Source organism: Procambarus clarkii, chromosome 48, assembly GCF_040958095.1.
Source record: "Procambarus clarkii isolate CNS0578487 chromosome 48, FALCON_Pclarkii_2.0, whole genome shotgun sequence".
In the NCBI taxonomy this organism is placed as follows: domain Eukaryota; kingdom Metazoa; phylum Arthropoda; class Malacostraca; order Decapoda; family Cambaridae; genus Procambarus; species Procambarus clarkii.
In genome coordinates this window covers 3,684,135-3,701,919 of record NC_091197.1, presented here as the reverse complement: position 1 = coordinate 3,701,919, position 17,785 = coordinate 3,684,135, and the positions used below count along the sequence as shown (strand labels likewise).

The 17,785-nt window shown below is 44.6% G+C and overlaps 1 protein-coding gene across 2 annotated transcripts in view; it reads right to left on the bottom strand.

Moving 5' to 3' along the window:
• Window positions 1–17,785, bottom strand: part of LOC123764687 (uncharacterized) — a 58,346-nt gene that overhangs the window by 11,987 nt on the left and 28,574 nt on the right. Inside the window, exon 1 of one of the 2 annotated variants that reach the window (XM_069302482.1) lies at window positions 3,147–3,467. The exons of the other annotated variant lie outside the window; for it this stretch is intronic. The gene's annotated coding sequence lies outside the window, so the exon portion shown is untranslated. Of the gene's footprint in view, window positions 1–3,146; window positions 3,468–17,785 lie in introns of those variants that run through there. 2 annotated transcript variants of the gene reach the window in all.

Sequence of the window (17,785 nt, the reverse complement as noted above, 5' to 3'; positions counted from 1 at the left end):
TGATAGAGTGGGTAGATTTGATATTGGTCTATAATTGTTTATGTCCGCCGGATTGCCTCCTTTATGGACTGGCGTTACTCTTGCTTTTTTTGTGTACAAGAGAGCCTCCCATGCCCTTGCCCCACCCATAGCACTACTGTTCAACAAATCTATAGAGTGTCACACCTTCCCTGATATCCTCAAAAAAGCAAGAGTAACGCCAGTCCATAAAGGAGGCAATCCGGCGGACATAAACAATTATAGACCAATATCAAATCTACCCATTCTATCAAAAATATTTGAAAAAACTATTTACAAACAGCTCTATTCCTACCTCGTAAAATTCGACATACTCAGCCCCTGCCAGTTTGGCTTCCGGTCCCAAAAGAGCACCAACGATGCAATCATTAGTCTCCTTGACGTTATCTACTCAGGCCTCGACAAAAATGAGTTTCCGATTGGACTCTTCATTGACCTAAGAAAAGCCTTTGATACTGTTAATCACAACTACCTCTTACTTAAACTCCAGCATTATGGAATCCGAGGCCTTGCCCTTGACTACATCCGATCCTATCTTAGTGACAGACACCAATATGTAACCATCAATGATACAACTTCTTCCACTCTACCAATTACCGTTGGAGTGCCACAGGGCAGCATCTTAGGACCTCTTCTATTTCTTATATATATAAACGATCTGCCTAATGTCTCTAATATTCTCAAACCTATACTGTTTGCTGACGATACTACCCTTATCTACTCAAACCTCAACCCACATACACTAAATAATGTTGTGAATAATGAATTAAAAAAAGTCCACTTATGGATGTCAACGAACAAACATTAAACATCGAAAAGACTTACTACATCTTATTTGGAAGCAAATCATCAAATGCAATTCAGCTACAGATAGACAACATTAGCATCAGTAATAAAAATGATGGCAAGTTTCTTGGCCTATTCCTAGACAAGAGACTCAACTTCAGCACCCACATTCAACACATAACTAAGAAAGTCTCTAAGACAGTTGGTATACTCTCCAAAATCAGATATTATGTTCCTAACTCTGCTCTCCTCTCACTATATTATGCACTAATCTACCCCTATCTTAATTATGGTATCTGTGCATGGGGGTCTACCACTGCAAACCACCTTAAGCCCATCATCACACAGCAAAAATCTGCTATCAGAATAATAACTAACTCTGCTTTCAGACAACACTCAGCTCCCTTGTTTAAATCCCTAAACTTGCTAAATATTAACTCCCTCCACACATTCTCTTGTGTCAACTACATTTACAAAACCCTGTTCTTAAATGCAAACCATGCTCTGAAACTCTCCCTGGACAGATGTAATAGGACCCATTATCACCACACCAGAAATAAATATATCTTTTGATATCCCCAGGGTCAAACTTAATCTGTGTAAACACTCTATGCAAATTAAGGGACCTAGTCTATGGAACTCACTCCCTAGTGAATTGAAAAACTGTAAAACTTTTGCCTTATTTAAAAGCAAAACCAAAAAGTACCTAACTTCATCTTCTTAGTTTCCTACACTGAGCTTTAAATTTGCTCTGTACCTAGTGTTACCCAATCTCCTAATTTTTATGTAATATCAAACAACCTTATCATTGTGTTCATTGCTGTCTTCTTTTATGTGCTAGCCATATGCTGTATTGTGACTACCAATTTTTGTCAACTACCATTCAAGCTGTCATTGCAATCAATCTTATATTGTTTCTGCTGTATTGTGCCTACCAATTTTTGTCAACTACCATTCAAGCTGTCATTGCAATCAATCTTAGCTACCTATGTGCTTTAATATACTGTACCTACAATTTTCTCTCATCTTCTTTTTTTCATTTCATGTAACTGTTATCATTTTTTTGTCTATAAATTTTGCAAGTATTTACCTCCTTAAAATTTTCTTATATTAAGGACCTGCCCGAAATGCTGCGCGTGCTAGTGGCTTTACAAGACTGTAATTACCATATTTGTATCCTCACATTCCTTATGTACATTCTTGTATATGCATAAATAAATAAAATAAAAAAATAAATAGTCTATTAAAATTATATATAATGCTACAATTATAAATTAATTTGTTCATGGTCATTCGTTTATCAGTATTTTAACATGAAGTATATATACGCATGTATGTATACGTTGACGTACACATATATGATTATGTGTATGGAATGATTATGATTATGTGTAATCATATATGATTATATCTAATGGAATGCATTAGTAAGTGATGTGGTGGAGGCTGACTCCATACACAGGTTCAAGTGTAGATATGATAGAGCCCAATAGGCTCAGGAACCTGTACACCTGTTGATTGACGGTTGAGAGGTGGAACTAAAGAGCCAGAGCTCAACCCCAGCAAGCACAATTAGGCGAGTATATGAACGAATGCACATGTACACTTTCAAATGAATTAAGATACCTTGAGATACACAATAACTTAGTTTAAATAGTTTAAACACATTATGGTACTGATTTTGACATGCTGATGTCTGGAAGGGAGAGGGGGTGTGGGGGTTATTGTCTGAGGTTGAGGACCAGAGGAGGGGGTCAGTGGAAGGATGGTGGCTGGAGGGATGCCATTGTTCTAATGGTTATGAAAACAATTATTGATGGCAGGAATTCAGTGGGTGTGTAGTTCACCCGCACCATCACCATACTGTGCCCTGCTACAACCCCCCCCCCAACTCCACCCATGCTGTGCGGGGCGTATTACACATTATGGGATAACCGACTGTCTGTCCATTCCTGTCTGCTCGTTATGCTGCCCTTCCTTTTGAAAATTGTCTGCTTTATCGACTTCCTTGAAGACCACACGTTAGCCTCTTACCACGCCCTCTTACCACTCTCAGGGAGCCGGCTCTTCTATACAATAGTTACCACTCAGTCCCCAAGGTGAAAGTGTGTCCGGGCATATGACTTGTTACGTGTACTTATTTGCGATTCGTTTGGGCTGTCACGTGTGGTGATTAGTGTTGGGTAAGGCTAGGCCAGGTCAGGTCAGACTAGGCCAGGTCAGACTAGGCTAGGTCAGGCTAGGCCAGGTCAGGTCTGGCTAGGCCAGGTCAGGTCTGGCTAGGCCAGGTCAGGCCAGGCCAGGCAAGGCAGGGTGAGAGAAGTAAAGCGGCAGGTACTTACGTTTCCGAGAAAGTAGCGGCGGTAGTATATTGTTGATTTAGATTCGACGACATCCTGAAGCTAGTAGGTGGCGGCCTCATCGCTCTCGAACTTCTTGTTGTTGTAGGGGATACGAGGCACACCCAATATCCCCCTTACATTGATCACATCGCACACTAATATTTTTACTATTTCGGACACCAGATTTGTCTGTTTCGTATATGTATAATTGTTCAATATTAAAACCACAATAGAATGCTCTAAGTACTTTCGTATATTAATACATCTTCAGAAGGAATGGTTCGCTCTGAACATGTATTAATATACATTGTCATAACTGATGAATCTTTTCCAGGGATGGCAGAATAGAGACAAACTTCATTGAAATCAGGAGACACCAGGTTTAAATCCTGGTGTCCATTAAATATTTAATGGAAATTAGTGGTGTTTGAGCAAGCTAATCAACGTCAAAAATGTTTACGTTGTTCTTCATCTGTAGTACTGAGCTCTACACATATGGGTAGCTTTGCCGCAGGCTGTTTACTGCTCTGAGAAATAAACATAAATCCAAAACGTCCACTAGACTGTGCGACACAGTGGTTGCAAGGATCAGGTTGGGTTACCGTTACCTGTGGCAGGTGGCTGCAGGTGACGGGTCTCCCAATCCTGAGCACTCCAGTTGCAAACTCTGTGAGCAGGAACTACGGCATGATCTCCCGCACTACATCACTGAATGCCCAGTTATTAGACCTTTCAGACCAGTTGGCATGAGGTACCTGGAGCTTTGCAATTACTTTATTCACTCTCGTATTCTTGAAGATATCCTCACAGTATACCCAAAATTTGCCAGTGCAGGCTATTAAACACATGGCTCTGTATGACTAACCATCCTGCGAGATGGGGACTTGTATTACCACTGCTACCTTATTCAATCTTGTGGTGTTGATATTCTCAAAATGCATCCGGAGTCTGCCAGTGCAGACCGCTTATCACATGCCTCTGTATGACTAACCATCCTGTGTGATGGGGATTTTTTAGCATCACCTAGTTAGCTTCTTTTTGACACACTGTACTCCACTTCATATAGTCTAGGGTAGCTGCACTAATGCAGATGTACCTAATATGTTAATAAAAAAAAAACAAAAAAAAACATAAATCCACATGCCTGGAGCCCGCGGTGCCCGGCGCCTTGCTTTGGGAAGTCAGAGATGTTTATGATTCTGGTCTAGGAATACCGTGGGATTTCACCAAAATGTGTTGTATACAATGAAATGATTATACATTGCTCTGTTGTGAACATTGTATACAGTACCTAAAGATATAAATTCCACACCACTTAACTAGCTCCCAGATACCTAATTAATTCCCTACTCTCTGTAAATGTCTTCCTGGTGTGTGTGTGTGTGTGTGTGTGTGTGTGTGTGTGTGTGTGTGTGTGTGTGTGTGTGTGTGTGCGCGCGCGCGCGAGAGAGAGAAAAAAATTAGTTAGTAAGTAGTTAGTAATAGTTGATTGACAGTTAAGAGGCGGGCCGAATGAGCAGAGTTCAAACCGCGCCTGCACAACTAGGTGAATACTCTTTCACTCTCTCTCTCACCACCCACATATAACACCCACATATGTGTTGTATGTGGATGCTGAAGTTCAGTCTCTTGTCTATGTATAGGTCAAGGAACTTTCCATAATCATTATTGCTAATATTAACATTGTGTATCTGAAGTTGAATTTGGTTTCAGGATTCTTCCGAACAAAAATAGTAGTCGGTCTTTTTTATGTTTAATGTGAGTTTGTTAGTTTACATCCATGAGTGGACTTTTTAAATCTGTTATTTTCATTATTATATAGTGCGTTTGGGTTGGGGTCTGAATAGATGAAGGTAGCATCGTCAGCACTTATGTTTACACTTATTGGAAGTATCTAAGTATCAACTAAAGTATCTTCACACTTGACTTAAACTTTAGTAGCTATTTTCTGGACCATTCCTCAAGTTTCGGAGGTCAACGAAGATGGAATTCACATGAAATGGATTATGTTACCATCACTAATAATGTTGTGTTTTTCTCTGTCTAGATTTGGACACGGTCATGTTACAATTGTGTCTTAGAGAGTTGCGCGCAATTAAGGATGATAGAAATCACTTACAATTAATGCAGGATGGTAGAAAATCACAATTAATGCATCAAGTTTGGAGACTTGAATTGAAATTGAAATTGAAATAAGTTTATTGAGGTAAAATATACACAAAGGGATGAGGTAGCTCAAGCTATTCTCACCCCGTTCAGTACATCGTGTTAATACATACATAGACACACACACTTGTACACATTTTAGTGTAACAAGCAAGGCAAATAGTTCTGTTTGATGGGTAGAGGCAACTGCACTTGCAGCTGCACCCGTGGGGCGGTGTAGGAAACAATCAATGTATATGATTTGAGAGAGAGAGAATGATCTGTGGACAGAGCATCAATATGGCGTAAGGTATTGGGCTTTGCCTCAAGATGAAGCATAATAAAGAACCCGAATATCAGGAGAAAAAATTACATTAAAAACTGTCCACATGATACATATATATAATCACGTTTTAAACATTTCAATTGTATTATTTGCATATATATATAATTAGGAAGTAATGTTTATCTGGGTAAGTTGTCAGCTTTTATGAACTAATAGCTAGTGCGGCTTGTATACTGGGTACATCCGGTCTCTTACCCTCGACTGCGGCGGTAACTTTATGGTCAGGAAGCCACAAATATTTACAGTTCAAGTTCAAGTATGTTTATTGAGACAAGAAAAAAATACATTTCAAAGGGATAGAGTAACTTAGGCTATTTCTACCCCCTCTACTGCAAGTCCCTCAAGGGGCGCACAAATTCATAAGTACATATAGACAATTAACATTACAAGAATCCCATTTAACATTGCAGGTTAATATAGTAAGTACAGCATCTAATTGTTACACTCTTGGGGGAAAATTTTTGTAGCTCCTAAGTATACTGTCTATCATACCATTATCACACATACAAACAATTTGATGTGGTACATTACTTATTTCCTTATTTCTATAGTTATCAATAAGTTGACACTCTAATACATAATGTTCTAAGGTGTGGGCGTGCGGCATACTACATAATTTACAATCCTTATCTTTTTCACTGACATCAACTCCGTATTGCCAGATATATTTGTATCCTAATCTTAATCTCATGTAAATTGAATCCTTCAAAGTTGACTTTCCTTTACCATAGGTGAAGGACGAGTTTGTGTTTATTACTGAATAATTCTTAAGTGTGTTACTACTATCCACTATTGCCATTCTTTTTATCATTTCTTCATCTTCATTTCCTCTTATTAATGTTATATATACATGTACACATAATCATACATACATGTACATATATATACATATGCGGTAAATCCAGAGAAATGAAATATGGAATTTTCCGCATACAAATGATTATTGTTTCGTGATCGTCAATTGCATATATACATATACATACATATACATTCACATACATATTCAATCACCCACACAAATACACACATCAATAATCTTTGTATCACAAGTGATTCAACAAGAGGCTCACAAGTCACTATACTAGGCACTTTACATCTATGGTGAGTCGTCCAATTACTATCTTGCTCTACACCCACCCAACTGGGCGGCAGCTTAACAGTCATGTGCTCCACACCCACCCAACTGGGCGGCAGCTTAACAGTCATGTGCTCCACACCCACCCAACTGGGCGGCAGCTTTACAGTCATGTGCTCCACACCCACCCAACTGGGCGGCAGCTTAACAGTCATGTGCTCCACACCCACCCAACTGGGTGGCAGCTTAACAGTCATGTGCTTCACACCCACCCAACTGGGCGGCAGCTTTACAGTCATGTGCTCCACACCCACCCAACTGGGCGGCAGCTTAACAGTCATGTGCTCCACACCCACCCAACTGGGCGGCAGCTTTACAGTCATGTGCTCCACACCCACCCAACTGGGCGGCAGCTTTACAGTCATGTGTTCCACACCCAACCAACTGGGCGGCAGCTTAACAGTCATATGCTCTACACCCATCCAACTGGGCGACGGCTTTACAATCATTTGCATGAATTACTTACAGTAAGCAAATTTTAGATACTTCGCTAAGATTTTGGGCAGCACATCATTATAAATGAAGTACTTACACTTTTCTTGGACACCAATGATGGTGTTATCTCTGAATTCCGCGATTTTTTTTTAAATTCCAGTACTGTATATAATAACGCAAAGTATGCGAATAGTTCTGCAATAGTGATCCTATCCTGCGTCATAATTTACATACATATCTACTTCTGTTTTGTGTATTAAAATGACTACATTTTTATGTTAATTTATTTCTGTAAATGATGATGATGATAAATTACAATAAATGTAAGTAAGAACATAAGAACGGAAACTGGTCGCGTAAATGGAAATGGTTGGGTACATTTCCTTTCACCTACCTAATGCGAATATTCATGTGTCCGGACACTGGCGATGGTGTGGTAAGTAAGTAATTATCAAAAGAAGGCACCAAACCGGGAAGGCTATGTAGCACCATCAAATACGCAAAATAATCAGAGGGCGCTAAATATCACCAAGGATGCCAATACGAGAACAAAAACGCATAAGGCGAACGATATCAAAAGTATCCGAGTCACCAAGAATTCTATCGAGGGACAGGTGACCGCGAGGGGCAGTCGGAAAGCAAGACATACGCTCGTCCTGGAAGTCAGGACATTCAAGAAGGACATGCACGACCGTAAGAGGGACAATGCAACTAGGACAATAAGGAGCAGGGCGGCGCTCCATCAAGTGACCATGGGTTAAGCGGGTATGGCCAATACGCAACCTCGCCAGAGCTGTTTCCCACCGCCGGTTACGGTGGAAGGAGGACTGCCACGAGGAAACACAACATTTAAGAGTACGTAGCTTGTTACCAGTAACAGACAACCAAGAAGCCTGCCAACGGGTAAGGACTGAGGAATGGATAACCGGGTAAAAGTCGGAATACGGAATGCCCTTACGAGAGATGGGACAAGAGCGGACAGCTTCCTTGGCGGCAGCATCCGTACGCTCATTTAAAGACACACCAATATGGCTGGGAACCCAACAAAACTCAACCGACTTAAATTTACTATGAACGAGAAACAGCCAATGCTGGATCTCGACAACCACTGGATGAACGGGATTAAAGGACCCGAGAGCCATGAGGGCACTACGAGAGTCAACAACAACTACAAAGGAAGACTGACAACGAGAAAGTAGGAGACGAAGAGCATAGAGAATAGCATAAAGTTCCGCTGTAAAGATGCTAGTCTCCGGAGGCAAGCGACACATATAAGTGCGATCAGGAAAAACAACAGAGTAGCCAACACCGTCCGCTGACTTAGACCCATCGGTGAAGACAGAAACGGAGCGGGAGTGAGAAGAAAAGTGCTCGAGGAAAAGGCGTTTTAGAACCGTAGGAGGGGTAAAAGCTTTAGTGATACGGGTCAAGGAAGTACAAAACCGCGGAAGAGGGACCCTCCACGGGGGCAAAGAAGGAATAACACGAGGAGAAACATCAGAAATACGAACGGAAAGAGAATCCTGCAGGCGAGATAACCGGACAGAAAGAGGGAGGTGGTGAAGAGGAACAGGAACCGCAGGAGGGGTAAAAGTTAAAGCACGACAGAGGCGAGAGGAAGGATGTTGCAAGGACCGCGCAAGATAGCGAAGACAGTAGCGATCACGGCGGTCCTGGAGAGACAGGAAGCCAGTGTCAACATACAAGCTAAGGACGGGAGTCGAACGAAAGGCACCAGAACTGAGGCGCAACCCAGTATGGTGCAAAGCATCAAGACGGCGAAGAGTAGAAGGAGAAGCAGACGAGTAAGCAGGGCAACCATAATCGAGCTTAGACAGGACGAGAGAAGAATGTAAAGCAAGGAGAGTGCGCCTATCTGCCCCCCAAGAAGTATGGGACAAGACCCGAAGGAGGGTAAGGGCCTTAGAGCACTCAACACGGAGGTAAGAGATATGGGGAGACCAAGACAAACGAGTGTCAAGGAATAACCCCAAAAGCTTCGCGGAATCTTTGTATTCAAGGGGATGACCATAAAGTGACAAAGAGGGACGAAGAACAACCCGTTTCCGCGTAAATGTCATGGCACAAGTCTTAGAAGTAGAGAACTTGAAGCCATGATCAGTGGCCCAAGACGACACGGCATCAATTGCAAGTTGAAGCCGGCGTTGAAGGAGAGGCGAATCATCACCCTGACAACAAAGGGTAAGATCATCGACATAGAGAGCGGAGAAGACACCAGAAGGAAGAGAGGAAAGAAGACCATTGAGGGCAACCAGAAAAAGAGTAGTGCTCAGAACACTACCCTGGGGCACACCTTCGTATTGCTGAAAAGAGGGAGAGAGAGCGGTACCAAGGCGCACCCGAAAGGAACGACGAGAGAGGAAGCTGCGGAGAAAGAGAGGGAGATGACCACGAAGGCCAAAAGAATGAAGTTGAGATAGGATATGATAACGCCAAGTGGTGTCGTAAGCCTTTTCCAGGTCAAAAAGGACGGCAACAACGGAGGTCTTCGCAGCAAAAGCAGTACGAATATAGACCTCCAAGTTCACCAGGACATCTGTCGTGCTGCGGCACTTGCGGAAACCAAATTGAGAAGGGGAGAGGAGGTGATGGTGTTCCAGGAACCACATCAGACGAACGTTAACCATACGTTCAAAAAGTTTGCAGACACAACTTGTGAGAGCAATAGGGCGAAAGTCCTTAGGGGAAGTACCCAGAGACCCCGGTTTGCGAACAGGGAGGACAACGGCATCGAGCCAGTCCTCAGGGACTGACGACGACTCCCAGATCCGATTATACAGACTCAGTAAATACTGAGACGTGTTCGGAGGGAGATGGCGAAGCATCTCATAATGAATACCATCGGAGCCCGCCGCCGTAGAACCGCAGAGGGCCAGAGCAGAACGAAGTTCAGAGAGAGAGAAGGGATCATTATAGGGAAGCTGAAGATGAGTGCAGAAATCTAAAGGACGAGACTCAAGGACAGGTTTACGAAGAAGGAAAGATTGGGGAAGATGAAGACCAGAGCTAACAGAAGAAAAGTGGGAACCCAGTTCGGAAGCGACCTGCAACGGGTCCGCCACAAGAGTATCATGGAGGTGAAGGACCGGTGAAACATCGGGAACGAACTTACCCGCTATCTTGCGGATACGCTTCCAGATCTGGGCCAGAGGGGTTTCGGACGTAATTGTTGAGACATAAGATGCCCAACATTCACGTTTAGCCGTACGGATGGCCCTACGGGCCACCGCACTCGCTTTCCGAAAGAAAAGAAAAGAATCGGTCGTCTGCCTACGGCGGTGCCTCTTCCAGGCTGCACGCTTACAGCGGACAGCCCGAGCACAGTCCGCATTCCACCAGGGAACGCACTTCCGTGGACCCCGAGAGGAAGAGCGAGGAATAGAGCGGAGGGCAGCGTTGAAGACAGTGTCATGAAAAAGGAGGAGAGCGCGAGAGAGAGGCAGAAGGGAGAGGTCAGAGAGAGCAGCACCGAGGGTAAATAGGGTCCAGTCTGCCTTAGCAAACTGCCACCTAGGGAAAGAGAGGGAAGGGCGAAAAGAGAAAAAGGAAACAAGGATGGGGAAATGATCACTTCCATGGAGGTCATCAAGAACCTGCCACGTGAAATCTAAGTAAAGAGAAGAAGAGCAGAGAGAAAGATCAAGACAAGAAAGGGTGCGAGTCCGAGAGTCCAAATGAGTGGGCTCACCAGAATTCAGAAGAGACAGGGAAGAAGATAGGAGAAACGGCTCAAGGAGGCGACCCCGGGTATTCGTCAGAACGTCACCCCAAAGAGAATGACGACAATTGAAGTCACCCAGCAGGAGCACAGGCTCCGGCAAGGAGTCTAGGAGGTGTTTCAAATCAGGAAGAGAGCGGGGGACACTCGGGGGGAGATAAATGGAACAAACTGTGTACCATTTCCCCACAAAGATACGAGCAGCAGAACAATGGAGAGGCGAAGGAAAAAGTAAAGGAACAAAGGGAACATCTGCACGAATCAAGAGAGCAGAAGAATTAGAAGCCCCAGCAATGGCTGGGGGGGGGGGGGGAGAGAAAGGAATAGCCACGAAAACGACCAGGACGAGCACCAAGCATTGGCTCCTGGAGACAGACACAAAGGGGCGAAAACCGCGAAATCAGAAGTTGGAGTTCGAGGAAATTGGCGTAATAACCTCGAACGTTCCATTGAAGAATGGACAACGACGGGAAGAGAAAGGACAAAAACAGAGAACAAGGAAGAAACAAAGGCAAAAGAGCAACAGAGCACGTTAAAGAATATCAGGGTCGGGATCAGGGTCAGCAAAGTCAGGGTTAGGGGGCATGGGTAAACTGAGCAAAGACGGAGGGAAGGAAACGGGAGAACAGATCAGAGGTGGGCGGGCGGGGTCCGGAGGAGGAGGAGGAAGAGGAGGAGACAACGGAGAGGAGCAGTCAAGGACAGCAGTAGGAAGAGGGGGAGTAGGAAGAGGGGGAGTAGAAAGAGGGGAGCGCACCCCAGCAAGAGCAGCAACCGAAAGGGAAGCAGGGGCCAAAGAAACCTCCATAGCAGGAACAGGGGGCGCAACCACTGAAACGGGAGGGGAAGGAGCAACAGACCCAGAAGTAGGAGCTAAGGAAGAAAGCGAAGCCTTCTTACCCGCCGGGGAAGAGGAAGGAGAGGAGCCAGGCTTACGCTTCTGACTTAAAGAGACCGGTGTCCCAGCAACTACGTACCGGGCAACGGATTCCAGTGTCTCAACAGGAGAAGCCGAACGAGAGCACACACGACGGCCGTTAGGAGAGCGATGGACATCCGCCTGCACCGACAGGCGGCGGGGAGAGCCGATAGATGGAGGAAGAGGATGGGAAGGAGGATCGGAGGGGGACGAGGAAGAAGACACAGGAGACATGACAGACCGGGTTGAAAGAAGGGGAACCCCAGACAGAGGACCAGGAGGGGGACCCCTCGGGAAAGAACTCAAAGGAACAGAGGAGGGGGCAGTGGGCGTATCAGGGTCCAAGGCCCGGAAACGGTTGAGAGGCTGAGGAAGGGGGGAAGGACGAGGAGAGGAAGAGCGCAACACGCGAGCATAAGAGATGTTAGTATAAGGCGGGAGCCGGCGAACCTGGCGCCTCGCCTCAGGAAAAGACAAACGCTCCCGGTGCTTCAGGTTAAGGACGGCCGCCTCAAGCTTGTAATGGACACAGGCACGGGAGAACGTAGGATGGGCCTCACCGCAGTTGAGGCAGCGAGCTTGGGGAGAAGTGCACTCCGACTTAGAGTGACCTTCACTCCCACACAAAGGACAGAGAGAGACAGTCCCAGAGCAGCGGAGGGCACCATGCCCAAACCTCCAGCACTTATTACAAAGTCGAGAAGGAATATACTCCTGGACAGAGCACCTAGCACCAGCAAGAATGACAGAGGATGGAAGGGTCCTACCATCAAAGGTGATCTTCACAACGCGAAGGGGTTGACGGCGACGACCACGAGGGGGACGAGTAAACGAGTCAACCTGGAGGACAGAATGGCCTTGGGCATCAAGGATATGCCGAATATCATCGTGGCAATCCTGCAGATTCCGAACACCGGTTGCAACATGGGGTGGGAGGAGAATAGTGCCAACACTGGAATTCATCTGAACGTTCTTGGAGACCCGAACAGGGATCTCGCCAAGGCAAGATAAGGCAGCCAAGCGGGAAGCCGCATCCTGAGAAGGAGCAGCAACGACACGTGTACCGAGACGAGTGGGGTTGAAAGTAACACACGCATCCACGGAATCTACAAGATGCCGATGGAGGGAGAAATCGTCAGGAGGCGCAGAATCAAGAGGGAGGAGATCAAAGTATTTGGCCCATGAAGCAGGACCAAACAAGGCCTGATACGCATCAGCACGGGAAGGAATCGAGCGAGTGCGGTTGGGGCGCGAACGGCGTTGAGAACCCCTAGAGAGAGAGGGGTCAAAAGGCGCAGTAGTCACAACGAAAGACTTAGCCACACCAGGGGACGAAGTGGTCACCACCGGGGGCTGGAGGCTCGACCCAACCTCAGAGGAGGGAGGGGAGCTGGGGGAAGAAGTCAGGACGGTCAAAGGAGGAGCAAGGTCGGGGCCCAACGCAGCGGGAGCTACAGAGCCTGGTCTTCCAATACAGGCCGACTCGGGGGCTTGGTCGCCCACCCCACGAGCCTGAGAGGGTACAACGGAAACATTCAACGACATAGAGACGAAAAGTGACAAATTCATCCACGAATGTGCCCCCATACCCACCATGGAGCCACAATTAGAGGCAGGACACCCAACAGGAAGCTATCGCTGATCATGCCGGGGCCCCCTAGGGGTGCGTCGTGAGTATACGCCCCACAAACGCCACCTTAAGAACCGTCAGTCCGTCGAGATCGGGTTCAGCGACGAAAGGGGGATTGACAATAAAAGGTTCCCCTCGCTCGAGACGTCGGGTACTACAGTTCTACGGGTGCAAGAGTATGCCTCCTCAAGCACCCGGGCGTCAAAATAGAAGAAGTCCAAAGAAATAATCCAAAACAAGCAAAAGGTCGGCAGGAAACGACAAGCAGATAGGAGAAGAGGGGGGAGAAAAACGAAACATAAGGAAAAGGAAAAGCGATCCGGCACAATTGGAGAAGACAGCAGCAGGAGTGCAAGGCCAGAAAAGGACAGAGGACTGCCCAACGGAGCATCACACTCCGGCAGCCGTCCACCAAGCCCCCTCACGACGCCAACAGGCCGGAAGGGGAGGGGGTGGAATAATGGAAATAGCTCTGAGGCTAGAGGAATGCGGGGTGGGGGAGTGGAGGAGTGGCTCAGAGGCAAATGGAGTGGAGGTGGCTTCTTCAAACTCTTAATATGTGCAGTGAGCCAGAATTCGGCTAAAAAAAAATAATGTTCATGAGTCAGATTTGCGATATTTCCGACATTTTAAAAACTGTAGGGGGGGTTTGGGCAAAATGAAATCCATCGCCGTATTCGCTAACTGGCATATTTTCGGTATAAAAAGTGGTAATTTCAAACTCCAAATATGTGCAGTGAATCAGAATTCTGCTAAAATATAACGCTCATGAGTCAGATTTGCGATATTTCCGATTTTCTGTGATTGAAGGGAAACACATGCATAGAGAGGGTGACTTCTTTATTTGTTTATAATAATAATTTTATATTATAAAACATAGTATTTAATAATGCATTTATAATAATATTAGTTAACTTTATAACTTTGATAAAATAATACCTTTATAACCATAATGAATAATTACGAAAATAGCAATTATAACAACTATTACATTAATATTGTAATAATAGCTATAATATAATTTAATAGATCTATAAGGTTTAAGTTCTTTAATTGTTTAGTAATCATAATAGACATAAATAATTACTCCTAGAATAAACATTAAAAATTTGAATTAACATTTATAAATAACTTTTATAATAGTGATAGTAAATATAATTCCTAAGAATAAATGTAAATCTTTAAAGTAACATTTATAGTTGCCATGTATAATTAGAATACATTATAATAGTAAATATAACATTATGTTGAATTGCAACAATAGAAATAATATAATTTATTAAATCTATAATAGATTTAATTATATAATTACATGATAACTAATTACATATTCAATTAATATAAAATTGCAGTAATGCATTTACAAATGGGAAAGTTAAATTAATCCTGGTATTAAATAACGTAAGACTTTGAGGATTCCGGCGATGCACCCCCATACGCCAGGCCAGCTGGTGCTCTCGGAACCCCCAACCCGCAGGGTAAACCGGTAGCTGGCTGCCGTAATGGGTTTTAAGAGGCTAGCGTCCACGTCGCTAACCTGTCACAGCCAAGAAAGAAAGCGAGAGGCTTTTCCTTCCGTGCGGCTTGAGGATTAAAACTTGCCGTTCCAGAGTAGCCCCACTCGGGGACCTGAAGGGTGCCCTGCAATACAACAAATAAGGGCAGGAGTTTGTCCATACGCCAAAGAAAAAAAATGTACTGCGGTCAAACACACATTGTCTAAAAGCATATAGACAACTGCCAAAGAATGCGTAAAAGAGGAGTGGCAAGTCAGGAATCCAAAAGTGCTCGAAAGAGAAAAGAGAAAAGAAAACCCACAATGTACGGATAAGAAAAAAAGTGGGGAAACTGCTAAATGTAAACGTTGAATAGACAAGCAAAGTTCAACCGTACCAAGAGACCAAGGAAGAGAAACTAAGACGAGCGGTACAATGCGCTCTAAAGTGTAAGGGGAAGAAAACCCACAGTAACAACTCTGGAAACATTCAAAGGAAAAACCCACCGGAAGAACTAATACCCAAATAAGTGATATACTGGAAGCAAAGGTAAAATGCAAAAGAAAAGCGTTAGAATAAAAGAGAAATAATTGCCAATGAGCATCTCGCTGAAGCAAAACTAAACCTTGAAAGGAAGGTAAAGTAGAATCCAAACACAAATTGTTGCGTAGGAAATAGAGAAAAGCTTAAGTCTCTAAAGATGAAATAAACCCGCAAGCTAAAACTGCAGCGTAAAAAGGGAGCTGAAAGGGAACTTAAAACAGGGTACGGATACCATAAGAACGGGAGCGAGGGCCAACCGAACTGGAGCTGCAGAGAAAGGAGGAAGTAAAAAAAAAAAAAAAGTTCAGAACTGCTGATCATGACCAGAATAGCAACCTCGAATAAAAACAAGTAAAGGAAGAATAAAAGTGCTTGCACATTCCCCTTAATGGCCCGGCCAGAGGAAGGGGGGAGGGGAAGGCCCCTAAAAGAAAACCAGGAAGGCGTCCAGTTGTGACCGGACCACGGTCGTGTGCAGTCGCAGTGTTGGCGCTCTTGGCATCCGCTGCTTGGTGGGAGGTGGAGTATTGCCCCACACTCTTCGCTTTTGCACGTGGCTGCTGGATATTGTGAATTTGTTCTTGATTGTTGACAGTACCTTTGAGTGTAGAGGAAATCGCTGAGGCGGTATGCCTAAGTGACAGTGAGGAGGACAGACAAGATAATAACAGGCCGTTTGAAGTAGTAATGAACAGAAATAAACGGCGAAATATTCACAGACAGCGAGACAGTGAGAGTGAAGATGAAATAACAGAGACCAAACATGAAACCCTACTCAGCAGGATGCAAGAGAAGCAATTTAATAGAAGGACGAGGCTGTTGTTCCCTACAACATGCCAACTGAACTGCCACCAAAAGCTGGAGTGGACGGTACGTCTGGCTAAGGAGTGTTTAGAATATGAACCACTCTTCAGGGGTCTTCACCGGACCTACATAACAGTTGGGACAGAAAAGGCCGTGGAACGCCTCACGATGGTTGGTTTTGAGAATGTTGTGATGGTTACTCCAGAAGAAGGTAGGATGCACACAAAGATCATAGTTTTGAAGTATCCAACTTATTTGAATCCTGATTGTCTTCTTCTCAACAATGATAGTGTTGTATGGGCAAAGAGGAACAGTGTTTGTGGTGAAAAACAAAGCCAGGTTGTTGCCTTGGTAAAGGGTGAGGCTCTAGAAAGAATTTTTGTGCAAGGACTAGGCTACAGGAAAGTTGCAAAATACATTGAGGAGCCCATACTATGCATGAAGTCTTCTCGTTGGGGACATATGGAATGGAAAGGCCAGTTTGACCCCAGGTGTCGGTATTGTGGTAAGAAACACGACTCGCGAGAGTGTAGAGTCAAGACTGAAAAAAGTGAAAAAATCGTCCATTTTGTTGCAATTGTCGAGGCAGCCACACTGCTGGTTCCTATCTAGGCCCCCATGAAGCCTCATCTGAGAGACTCCAGGATGGGTCCTACAAGCAGGATAGATGTATCCTCGAAGGAAGGAAAGACTGTGCAGCAGGAGCATGGAGGAAACAGCTGGAAGCCAACGACAGCCCCTATGAACAATGTGTGGGAGAAAGGAACGGAGATAATTAAGGCGAGCCTAGGGAAAGTAAGTAATTCAGTTGAAAAACTGAAACCTTGTGAGGACAAGGTTCAGGACAATATTCTGAACAACCTCAGTCAACTCTGAGGTTGGTAATCAAATTTTGGAATATCTAAAAAAAAACTAGACAAGAGGATTGAGGCATTGGAAAAATTGGCTATGGAGGGTAGGCGGGGTGAAGATGGTGGTGAAACAGGACGTGTAATTGAAAGAAAAACAGGACGTGAAATGCAAAGTGGAATGTGCGTAGAAGAAAGTAAGGAAGCGCATGACGTAACGATGAAGGAGGATAGCCAGGAAAATACACTTTCTGGTAGTGTTAGCGGTGTTCAACCTCCTGTTGTGACAAATGTTGAAACAAAGATTAAAGTAAAACGGTATACAGAAGTAAGTAAGTAATTATCAAAAGAAGGCACCAAACCGGGAAGGCTATGTAGCACCATCAAATACGCAAAATAATCAGAGGGCGCTAAATATCACCAAGGATGCCAATACGAGAACAAAAACGCATAAGGCGAACGATATCAAAAGTATCCGAGTCCCCAAGAATTCTATCGAGGGACAGGTGACCGTGAGGGGCGGTCGGAAAGCAAGACACACGCTCGTCCTGGAAGTCAGGACATTCAAGAAGGACATGCACGACCGTAAGAGGGACAAT